Here is a 12,552-nt window from a genome sequence, read left to right as displayed (position 1 = left end):
GGCCAGCCACATTTTAAGGACATATTCTTGGTCACAACAGGGGACTCCGTGAGACACTGATGCTGGGCCAGGGCAAGCCCACCAGAGCTCGTGGGTAAACAACTTTGAAGCCCATGGCCTGTGTTGGGTGGTCAGTAATGTTATCTGTGGATAAGAAAGATGAGGCTTTGGGGAAAGAAAGGTTGGCTCTGTCATTATTGTCAAAGGGCAAAATGCTTAGAAAAGGGGAGGGGGGCTTCAACCTTTAAAAATGACAGCTTATCTCACATTAGCAGTGTGGGAAGAGCTCTGAAAAAGCTTAACAGAGTGATGTTTCATTTTTTTTTCCCTCTTCCTCAACCAAGAATGTCTTTAAAGATGGAATCTAAAACTTGGGCTTTGGCAACACTCAAATTGGCTCTCAGAAAAACATTGGTAAGATTTTCAGTGTACATAAAGGGAATATTATGAAGTTCTAACTAACTAACCCAAGCTCAGGTCTTGAGCAACTAATGCAAAGATAATGCTTCAGGAAGCACACAGTTTTCAGTTAAAACAGAAGCCAAAGTCCCTTGTCAGAGGGTTAGGTGGGACTTCTAAAGGGGTCCATGCCTCTTACTGAAGGCTGTTTGTTGGTTCTCTGCCCTGCATGGGAGTCAGAATACCCTCTGTGGTGGATATAAAAAGGAGACGGATCCAGATTCTGATTTTGTAGATGTCTGGGTTTGGACCTAATCTCCAGAAATCTTAAAGCTCCCCAGGTAATTCTGATAATTAGCCAGGACTAAAAACAAGTGGGAGCAAAAGATCTGGAAAATTTGAGACATTACCTTCTTTTCAAGATGATTCCCTAGGAGATTCAATTTGCACATTCACCTATTGTTTAAAAGAAAAGGAAACAAACCACCCCATTACAAATGGCAAACACCAGGAGTGCCTTTGAGATAAACTGGGTGGAAGGGTGGTAGTAGTAGATGCTTTACTAGGTTCTATTCTAGAAAAATCCACAGCTATGTTTCACTCAGTGAATTTCTCATTAGACTCTTCTGGCTTCAAAAACAGAGGGTAGATTTGTTTGTTGCAAGTTTCTTTACTTGGTCTATGCCATGTGCCATGGTGGAGCCCAGACTACAAAGTCCCGGAGTTATAACTACCAAAGGTGGAAAATAGAATAAAATGGCTCCTTTTACTTGGATTCTACTTAGAATTTCAGATCCAGATTGCTGTCAAGCATAGCAGAGGCAAGGGAATAGCTAAGTTTCAGGGGGAAATATACAGAGCATTTTATGGACCATCTCATAAGCCATGGAAGCAACACCTTAAAATATTCATTTCATTCATTTATTCATTTGGCTTGTAAAATATGTTTTAATGTTGGGTGTGAACATTTAAGAATGCTATTTTAAATTCCAGATTTTTGCCTTTGGAATACAGAACACTTGTTTTACTTATTAAATAAAGCTCAGATCATCCTCTGTCTTCAGCTTCTGATATAAGCAAGTTACATTGTGCAGTAGGGGAAGAGTCTCTCCAATGAAAGATTTTTTTGCTTTCACTGGCAAGTAGTTTCATGTTTTGTGTATTTGAATCATGTCTGTGTTTTCAAAGGAATGTTCATAGCATCAGTTATAAGAAGCAGTACTCTTCAATCCCAAATCACAGTTTTTCCAGTATTTGTTTATGCCCGTAGATCAAATCTTCTACCCTCAGTTCTTCCTCAGGTGTTGATTTTGTGTTTCAGGTGACCAAATGTTTTCTGGTACTAGAGAAAAATTACATGGTATTAAAGAAAGAATGACAGTTAAAAAGACAGGATACAGGGTTTCTTTTTAGGGGTGAAGAAAATGTTCTAAAAATCATGGTGATGGTTGCACAGTTTGTAAATATACTAGAAAACCACTACGCTGTACATTTTAAATGAATGAATTTTATATCTCAACAAAGCTGTTAATTAAAAAAAGGGGGCTAAAAAGAATCCTACTAAGTGCAACCTTAGAATTTTAGACCTTAGGGATAATACCTCTGACATACTTTCCCATTTCTTTTCTTCATGTACATCTCAATTTTTTCCCCTAAATAACATATATAAAATGGAGAAAGAATAGTTGTGATGATTCCTTAATATTTATGGACCGCCTGAGACATTGGAAACCTTGTTATAGAGAAATGGACTCTGGCTCCTATTTTTTTCACACCTCCTAATCATGAGCTAGGGCATTAAAGGATAGAAAGCTTTGTACTGTTTTATACCTACTGTGATGAAAAGCTAAAGGTTTTGGTGATACATTTGGCTTAGTCACAATTTGCCCTAAACTTGTTCCATATGATTATTTTGCAGGATTTTTTGCTGTAGAAGCCCTCACACTGTAAAAAGCACTCGAGTATGTAATCTTGCCTGTAAAGCTAACTGTGTTGGATAAGGAATATTTCATTTATAAGGGATTATGTAGCTCAGGGTTTCTCAAATTTGGATTCATGATCCTTTGAGAAACACTACATTAAAAGTTAAATTGCTGAAGGTTTAGGTACTCACTTAGTGTCAATGGGATCATAAACTCTTGTGCAGAAGGTGAGCTTTGGGGTACTGTGGTGTACTCTTCGGGTATCAGATAGCTTACCCAGGCATATTAGTTTTACTGCTGTGTAACAAATTACCACAAATTCAGTGGTTTAAAACCCCACCAGGTCAGAAGTCTGGGCATGCTGTGGCTAGCTTCTCTGCTTAGGGTCTCAGCAGGCTAAAATTCACGTGTCAGCTAAGGCTGCAGTTCTCATTTGGGGCTCATGGGTTCTTCCATGCTCCATAGTTGGCAGAATTTATTTCTTTGTGACTATAGGAACTGAAGATAGCTAGCTGTCAGCCAGGGACTGTTTTTACCTCCTAGAGGCCACCCACATTTCATGTCACGTGGCCCACCTTGGCAGTTCACACATGGATGTTTCCTTTCTTGCAGGCTAGCTGGAGCACATCTCTCTGACTTCCTTTTCTGCCATCAGCCAGAGAAAAGGCGAAGATTAAGGTCTTACCTGATTAGGCCAGACCTACCCAAGATGATCTCCCTTTAACCATCCAATGTATCATAACCATGAGAGTGATGTCTCATCATAAACCGGTTCAAAGGGTAATGGGGAGTGTCACCTGTCATACCAGATAAAAGAAATTATGCCAGTTAACTGTTGATGATTATTAAGATGAACATCCAAAAATTCAGGAAATAAATGACACCTCACAAATACGCTTCTGGACCCCTTCTGTCTTCCTAAAATATCTCCCTCTCAGATTAATGGCTTTCCATTCCTACTTTTCTTGTTTCAAGTAGAGTGAAAATGAAGATATTTTAAAAATGTTTCATTATTGAAAGTTTCCTACACACATACACCCACATAGAATGATTAATATAGTTAATATGAGAATTTTACATATATCCACAGCTTCATCAATGATCAATTCATGGTGAATCTTTCATTTTTGCCCCCAACTACTTTATATCAACTCTGGGATTTTTTTTTTTAAGATTTATTTATTTATTTTGGGGGCGGGGGGAGAGAGAAAGCAGGCTCCAGGCCCAGTGTGGAGGTGTATGCAGTCAGTAGTCGATCTCCCAAACTTGAGATCATGACCCAAGCCGAAATCAAGAGTTGGATGCTCAACTGAATGAGCCACTCAGGTGCCCCAACTCTGAGATTATTTTAAAGCAAATTCCAGACATCTTGTAATTTCACCTGTAAATATTTTAGCATTTCTATCCAAAAATATCAGAACTCTTTTTAAAAATGTAACTAAAATACCATTATCACACATAAAATAATTTATATTATTTCTTTAAAATTACCAGACATCTCATCAGCTTTCAAATTTATACTTTTTAAAAATTTATTAACTCAAGATTCCAATAAAGTTCATAGATTGCCGGTTTTGTTTTGTTTTGTTTTAATATTCCTTAAGCCTCTCTAAATCCTGTACATTTTTCTTTCCAACATACTTTGAAAAGAACTGGGTTATTTGTCCTATAGAATTTCCCATAGTCTAGATCTAATGGTACAACATCTCTCTCTGTTTCATCCATTTTCTGTAAATTAGTTAAGATGAAAATAATTGATGCCATGGACCTGTCTGGTCATTAGCGGTAGAAAAGCTTATTTAGTGAAAGGAATGTATAGATAGATAATTTACTAGATTCATTTTTGGGTAGATACTTAGAAAAATATTTGGGAGTAGAGCAAGTATGCTAGGTTTTTTGGACTTGTATTACTGAGAGAGTTTAAGTGTTATATACTTAGAGTGCATGAATTAGTGCAGGTTAAATTCTTATAGGAAACATACAACCTATAGATTCATTAAGTGATACTTAGATTTGCTTAGTTTTTTTGGCCTAGTGTTTTTGTTAAATCGGGTTTTAGCTTCTGTAAAAGGAAAAAAAAATTCTTAAGGGGAAAGGTATTTCATTTTTGAGTTTCTGAAAATAACCAGATTTTAAAAATTGTGAAGATCATAAAATAATTGCTTTCTTGTAAGAGGGCTTTGCTAATTATTTCTTATCTGTAGGTTCTCCAAAGACCTATCCTTTGTCCTCAAAGAACATGATGCATATTTAAAATTCTTACCATTGAAATATTTTATTTTTAAAAAATGCAACAGTTAATATTGTTTTAGGAGAACAATTTTATATGACTGCCATTGAAAGAAAGAAGAGGTTATCTAATTTAAATTTTGTTTTGAAGGAAAAAATAGCATTGGGTTGAGATAAGTAGCAGCTTAATTAGACCATAATTACTTAAAATAGGGGATACAGACCTTTTTCTATAAAGGGACAGATAGTAGATATTTTCAGCTTGGTAGGCCATGTTGTTCCTGTCATTATTGTAGGAAAAATAGCCATCGACAGTATGTAAACAAATGGGTGTGGTAAATTGGGGAGAAGTGACATCTTGACAATATTGAATCTTCTTATCCATGCACATGGATTCTCTCTCCATTTATTTTGTTCTTTGATTTCTTCATTAGAGTTTTATATTTTCTTCATAGAGGTCGTGTACATATTTTATTAGACTTCTACCTAAGTATTTCATTTTGGGGGGTGCCTAATGTCACTGGTATTGTTTTTAATGTCACTCACTTTTCACTCTTTCATTGTTGGCATATCGAAAAGCAGTTGACTTTTATTATTAACCTTGTATCCTGCAGCCTGGTTTTTGTTTTGTTTTGTTTTTGTTTGTTTTTTGTAGATAGTCTTTATCAAATTGAGAAAGTTCTTTTTTATTCCTAGTTTACAGAGAGGGTTTTTTTTGCTGTTGTTTTTTTGTTTTAATCATAGTGGGTGTTGGATTTTGTCAAATACTTCTCCTGCATCTATTAATATGAACATGTGATTTGCTTACCTGGGATAAATCCCATTTGACTGTAGTGTATAATTCATCTTAAATGTTTTTGGGTTCAATTTGCTAATTTTTTTTGTAATATATTTGTCTGGTTTTGCTATGAGCAAAATTCTGGCTTAATAGAATGAGTTAGGAAATACTCAAATTCTCTGAAAGAGGGAGGTTATAGAGAATTGGCATAATTTTTTTCCTTAAACGTTTGGTAGAATTCACCAGCGAACCCATCTGGGCCTGGTGCTTTCTGTTTTAGAAGGTTATTAATTATTGAGTTGTCTGTTTTTATTAGTGTTAAGGCCTGCATGCAGAAACTGATCTGTTTCTGGATAGTTGATGCTAAAGAATTATTTTTGGAATTAAAAAATAAGATTCTCAAAATTATAAAATAAACACATCAACAATTTTATTTAACTTATTAGTGAAGGAACCAGTAAGATATTAGTACCAGTTCAAAAGGTAAGTTGAGGGGTGCCTGGGTGATTCAGTCGTTAAGTGTCTGCCTTCGACTCAGGTCATGTTCCCAGGGTCCTGGGATCAAGCCCTGTATCAGGCTCTCTGCTTTGTGGGAAACCTGCTTCTCCCTCTCCCACTCCCCCTGCTCGTGTTCCCTCTCTGGCTGTCTCTCTCTGTATCAAATAAATAAAATTTAAAAAAAATTGAAAAAAGATATATATCCTTCTGTCTGTACATCCATTGACCCATCTTCCTGTCCACAAGCAGAAATGCTGAAATAAATTCGTAGTAGATACAAAACTAGTTAATATCCTAAAGGACTATAAAAATTATTGTTTTTTCTTCCTACATGTATGTAAATCAGTTGTATCTCTACCAGGCAAAATCTGTTTGCTTTGCTATAGATAAGGGCCATTATGAAATAGTCTGGCCCAGTGGGTTCTCAAACTTCTTTGTTTCAGGATGCTTTGATCCTATTAAGTATTGAAGACCCCAAAGAAATTTGTTTGTGTAATGTATTAATTAGATTAGAATCAGAATGGAGAAATTTTAACTATTCTTTCATTAAAAAAAATAACAAAACCTATTTTATGTTATCATCTGAGTGATGACTTCATCATGGGTATTGAAAGTTTTGGAAAATTCCACTGTGTACTTGTTGAGAGAATGAGAGAGAAATGGAACATAACATCTTGATATTATTATGAAAATAGTTTTGAACTCATAAACACCCTGACAAGGCCCGAGGCTCTCCAGGCCTCCCCAAACCACATTTTGAGAACCACTGGCCTATTTAAAAGGTGGGGGGGAAGGTCAAAGATAATCCCTGGAGGACCTGCTAGACCACAAATAGCGTTCTACTGAAAAGATACCCAGTAATCTATTTTCCCTGTTTCTAAATCTTGTTTTTTTTTCTTAACAGTAGTCCCTCCTTTGACAAAATGTCATCCTGCCCAGCATGAGGCATTACCAAGGCTGTTTTGAAACTATTAAGTCAGAAACTTATTTTATTTTTTATTATAAAATTAATACAGGTTACTATATGAAAAAATGAAAAAAATAGGAAGTATAAAGGAATAAGGGAAATCTTACCAAGGAGGCAAATAATGTTAACATTATGGGAATACATCTTTATGAAGTTTGAAAAAAAATTTTGATTATATATTATCTGTACTTTTTTGCATCCTTCCCCCGACCAAATGTTGTCATAAGCATATTTCATGTTACTAAAACTTTTTTAAAAATTGAAGTATAGCTGACACTAAAACTTTTTACTGTGTTAAAAAAACACATCATAGAATTTACCATCTTGACCCTCCTTATTAAATATATAGTTCCAGAGTGTTAAGTATATTTACATTGTTGTGAAACAGATATCTAGAACCTTTAATCTTGCAGAACTGAAACACTGCCACTTAAACAACTCCCCTTTGCCTCCCCCCACATCTCCCTTTACCCCAGCCCCTGGTAACCACCATTCTACTCTCTTTATCTATTAAAGTGACTACTGTAGATATCTTATGTAAGTGGACTCATACAGTATTCTTTTGTGGCTGGCTTATTTACTTAGCATAATAAGGTCCTTAAGATTCATCCATTTTGTAGCATGTGCAGGATTTCCTTCTTTTTTTTAAGCTGCATAGTATTTCATTGTATGTATGTGCCACATTTTGTTTATGCATTCAACCATTGGTGGACACTGGGGTTACTTCCACCTCTTGGCTATTGTGAATAGTGCTGTAATGAGCATGAATATGCAAACATCTCTTTGAGACCAAGCTTTCAATTTTGGGGGGTATACCCTGAGCCTAGAATATGGTAGTTCTTTTTTTAATATTTTGAAAAGCTGCCATACTATTTTTTATAGCCCTTGTACCATTTTACATTCCCACCAACAAAAGTGCACATCCTCATCAACATTTTGGGGATTTTGTGGTTATTTTTGATGGTGGTCATCTTAATGAGTATGAGATTATTAAAACCCTTAATAAACTTCTTAGATGGCAGCCTGTATTTCCTTTATATGCTATATAGGATAATCATTTTCCCGTTGTTTTTCCATTAAAAACCATTTGAACATCTTTTTCATGTTTCAGATTTTTTTGTTTTTAGGATACATTCTTAGATATGAAATAAATGGGTCAAAGGGTATATAATTTTAAAGTTCTTTTTATACATGCTGCTTCAAGAAAAGTTTTGCCAGTTGACTGAATCAGAGTGTTAAAGCATCTTTCATTTCACACCTGTTTATGCTGAGTATTATTCTCTTACAATTATCAGTGACTGAATGACTGGCAAATGCTGTCCCATCGTATTTTAATTTGCATTTTAGAAATTTGTTCAATAGAACTTTCTTCTCCAGACCATTTGTATTTTTTCTTTCTCAAACGACCTGCTTGCCCATTTACCTGTTTAAATCTCAATGTTTTAAATAGATCATACAAAATTAATTAGCAATGCAAAGATGAAGCTACCAGAACTTTTCATAAATGCAGTGAACAATCATGGACCCCATTAGAAGGAAACTCTTGAGTGCTTCAGGCACATTTAAAATGACCTCTAAAATATTTCTCTGGGATAAGGGTCTCTGGCTGCAGATTTGCGTAGTTATCTTAACAAGCCCTTTTCTCATTATGTGAAGGGAAACCTTAAGTCAGCTCCTGTCATTTTATGGCCAGTTTGCGTTTCCTGGAGTTTGCCTCAGTTGTTTCCTACTATCTGTGCTTTTTCTGCTGACAGTGAGACTCTGCTACATAGAAGACACTTGTAAAGGCAGAGAGGACAGGGAGATGATATGTAGTTTTTCCACTGGACTGAACATGTTTGCAAGAATAGGAGGTAGAACAATGAAATAATCCAAATATTATGAGGAGGGAGGCAGAAGTTTGTATTAGAGTGGTTTATGTGATAAAAGAAATGTTATACCCAGTCCTTTTTGTTTATAAATGGTATTGTAGAACAGATATTTGAATGCTTAGCCAAAATATTTAAAGCATTTTGCCTGTACTGCACTCAATATTACAAAAATGCAGTATTTATCACAATCCGATTATCTTCACGTCAGTGTGTCATAAGTCCATATTATAGGGGAAATGGATTTTCTCCTACCTTAAGTGCTCCAGGTTTGTTCTAATTTAAACAGAAAATAGTCCTCTTCCAAGCAGAGAGAGAGAGGTTCATGCCTTAAAACTAATTTTAAATAATTATGGTAACCCAGTAATAGAATATAATGCTGTGTCTACCAGCATACTTTAGAGAAGACAACTTAGTGTTATCATGGCTCTGTTCACGTTATTATTATTTTTTTCTGGGACTCTGTTTTGAGGCACTGTGGCTGGCTGTCTTCCTTCAAGAAGTAGCAAACAAAATGCAGAACATATCCCATGGAGCTTTCTGGTAGGGCAAGTGTTGGCTGGCAGTCCCTGCCATGGTCTGACCCAGTGGTGTAGAGGGTTTTGAGAGGATTCTCTGGAGTAAGGGACCACGATCCTGAGGAGAAGGCTCCCTTTGCATTCTCTCTGAAACATCAATTCCTGTCTTTCTCGCCTGGAAGAGTAGCTATTTCTCTCCAGCTGATGGGTTTGTTCCCAGGCACCACTCAAATCACAAATGGTCTGATTCATTGTAAAATCGACTGATGGACCAGAATTCCCAAGAGTACCAAATGCCTTTGTAAGTAGAGAATCAGACAATATTCACACATTCTGTGGACAAATGATATCTCCAATGCAAAATGGACCATGACGTATTTTATCTTAATTTTCTATAACGCTTTCTTGATTTGCAATGGCAAAATCTTGTAGGAAACAAAATAGAGATTATAAAGTCTTGTTCTGTGTCTGACAAAGTTCTGGATTAAAAGTATTCAAACATACTTTTCTTATTAATGGTAAGGAGTTCCATATTATGAATTTACCAAAAAAATTGATTTAAGAAATATAAAATGCCTGCTCTGTCATTTTTTGATTTAGCCAATCCCTGATAACTCTTATTATAAAAGTTTTAGGTAGAATATATGACTGATGGAGTCACATTTTGTAACTTTATGTAGATTTCATTATTTAAAGGGGCTGGTCCTAAGTATGTCAAGCTTTGACAAACAGTTTTTAAAATATAACATCATTAATTTTCTACCAAGATTGGTAACTATTATTTGGTTCGTATTTACTGAGATTCTTAAATGTATAATTTATCTTCTATGGAGGAAACATTTTTATTTTATTTTATTACTATTATTGTTTTAAAAAGATTTTATTCTTTTAAGTAATCCATACACCCAATACGGGGCTTGAACTCACAACCCTGAGATCAAGAGTTGCATGCTGTATTGACTGACCCAGCCAGGTGCCCCTTGAAGAAACCTTTCTAATTACCTTGGTTTAAAAGGGACAAAGTATAGGTGCATATTATGGCAACAACACTACAGTTTTTTTAGTACAATCCTCTAGTTGAGAGGCATGAACTTTTTTGAAGTGAGAACTTTTCTTTTACAGTATCAAATAAAAAGCCCTTGTATTAGGAGGACTAATACGAGTAATTAAGTCAAGATTTCAAGCCGCACATTATGACAGCTCATGTTGTAGAAAACTCTCCAGTAGGGGAATGCAAACTCTTGAGCATGCTCTCTACTTGTGTGACTTTGGCCACCAATCTCTTGGGCTTCAATTTCCTCAGATGTAAAATGGCAAGGTTTGAATTAGCTCACCAGTTCTGTGACAGTTTTGTTGTCTCTAGTGGTTTTTTAAAGGAGTGTAGCATTCTGCATCAGAAGTCAGGATTGACCCCTTTTTAGAGCTAGCAAATTGAAATCTGGAGTAAGTGATTTGCCCAGTAATATATTTAGTGTGATGATAGAATCAGAGAGCTCAGGTCTCCACTAACCTCTTAGATGCCTATTTGACACATTCTGGTTGTCAGACACATTCTGGTTGTCACATACACCTGTCCTTCCCTCCACTTCCTATTCCCTACACAGCCATGGCAGACGTGTTTATCTCCTGCTTATCTAATGTGACATTTCTTTCCTACTCAGCCTGGACATGGCCTCAGAGCCCTTCTTGAAGCACTATTCTAATAGCCACAGCTAATAGACAAGGAAATCTTAACTAGTTTGACATGATAGGTAGTAGAATCTTTAAAATAAAAAGTTCAGTCAAGGTTTTTTTAAGATTTACTTGTTTGATTCAAGTGGAATATTGTGGCTTTCTCTTTAGCAGGGGTTCCCAATGTGATGATTCCTTTTTAATTTAGAAAAAATTCTGGATTCCCACATGACAGTGAACTCAGTAACACTTTAAATGAGTATGTTTCAACAATCCCGACATATAGATTCACTTAGAAAAATGGGCATACCTATCTGTGTGAGACATTTACATGTCCCTCCCCTACCCCATCCCCACCCACCAAGAGTACAGCATTAGAAACTGTTACTCTCTACCACTTTGTCTTTTTTTCTTGGTTTCAATTTAAATATATATTTTTTAAGATTTTATTTATTCATGAGAGAGAGAATAAGAGAGAGAGAGAGCACAAGCAGGAGGAACAGCAGAGGGAAAGGGAGAGGCAGACTCCCCACTGAGCAGGGAGCCCTATATGGGACTCAATCCCAGCACCCTGAGATCATGACCTGAGCCGAAGGCAGATGCTTAACCATCTGAGCCACCCAGGGGCCCCTCAGTTTAAATTTTAAAAGTAGGATTGAGTTTTTATTTTTAAGGGATCTCATCAGTTGTTTCCATACTATGTACTGTGGAGTCCCAATTCCAGGAGGTGCCTTGGGGAGAGTCCCCCTCTCCCCACACCCCTTCCAGCTCTAACCGGCCTGTTTACTTCAAACTCTTCTACATATATATAGGGATCCTCCTTGATTTTATTTGGATAAAGGGTTTCACAGCTTTAAAAAACTTGAAAAACACTCATAATCTCACATTCCCATCTTACACAGAATGTTTTGGAGTTACCCTGTGAACATTGGAGCCAGGATGAGGACCCCGATTGTCCGGCTTGCAGGCCACTCTTCATCCCCCTACCCGAGCTGCTATTCCTAGGAGCAGTGGAGGTTGTAAACGGACACCACTGCCTGCTGGGAGTAGAGCACATACTTCTATGGAAAGAAAAATTGTTTACATTGTAATACCAGGGAAGGGACTCAAATCTGTTTCCACCCTTGAATACAAGGCTATGTGGTATACATATTTGTAAATGTTTGTCTTGTTTGGGTGTGGGCTTCTCTAACTATTTGGGGTGGGTGGAGGGATGGTGAAGCTTTTTTTTAAAGAAAAACAAAACAACAGCGTTATTTTAAAACAGTGAAGAGTGATGTGGTGGGCAGAAGACTGCTTCCCTTTTCTCTCCTCCCAGTGCTGTGCTCCTTCCCTGCTGTGATGGGGGCATGCTTTACCTTGTCCTGATTTTTAAGCACTGTCCTAGCAGAGTCTTTGGTGTCTTTCCTAGATTTTGCTATGAAAGGACAACCTCAGTTCAGGGCTCATTTCTCTGCAGGGGTCATCTTTTGCCATTATCAAATCATCACACCATCAAGACACCAGCCAATAGGATGCTTAACATACCTGGCCTGGGCTACGCTATTCTGCCTGGGGCGTTAGCACACAGCCCAATGTCCTTCTGAGGCCTGCCATGATCCGCTGTGATTTCTGGGAGTTGCTTTCCTTGTTGACCTTGGCCGTTTGGGGCTGTAGGTGATCCAGGATAACTGGAATGAGTGTCTGGTGACAGACGGTGGAG

General features: G+C 36.9%; 1 protein-coding gene across 1 annotated transcript in view; it reads left to right on the top strand.

Moving 5' to 3' along the window:
• DAAM1 (dishevelled associated activator of morphogenesis 1) overlaps positions 1–12,552 on the top strand; it is a 164,368-nt gene that overhangs the window by 11,475 nt on the left and 140,341 nt on the right. The window lies entirely within an intron of this gene.

This window comes from Eumetopias jubatus, unplaced genomic scaffold (genome assembly GCF_037043125.1).
Source record: "Eumetopias jubatus isolate StellerSeaLion01/CBP00866 unplaced genomic scaffold, mEumJub1_p1.0 scaffold_7, whole genome shotgun sequence".
In the NCBI taxonomy this organism is placed as follows: domain Eukaryota; kingdom Metazoa; phylum Chordata; class Mammalia; order Carnivora; family Otariidae; genus Eumetopias; species Eumetopias jubatus.
The sequence above is the reverse complement of the archived record's forward strand: the minus strand, read 5'-3'. Positions and strand labels throughout refer to the sequence as shown.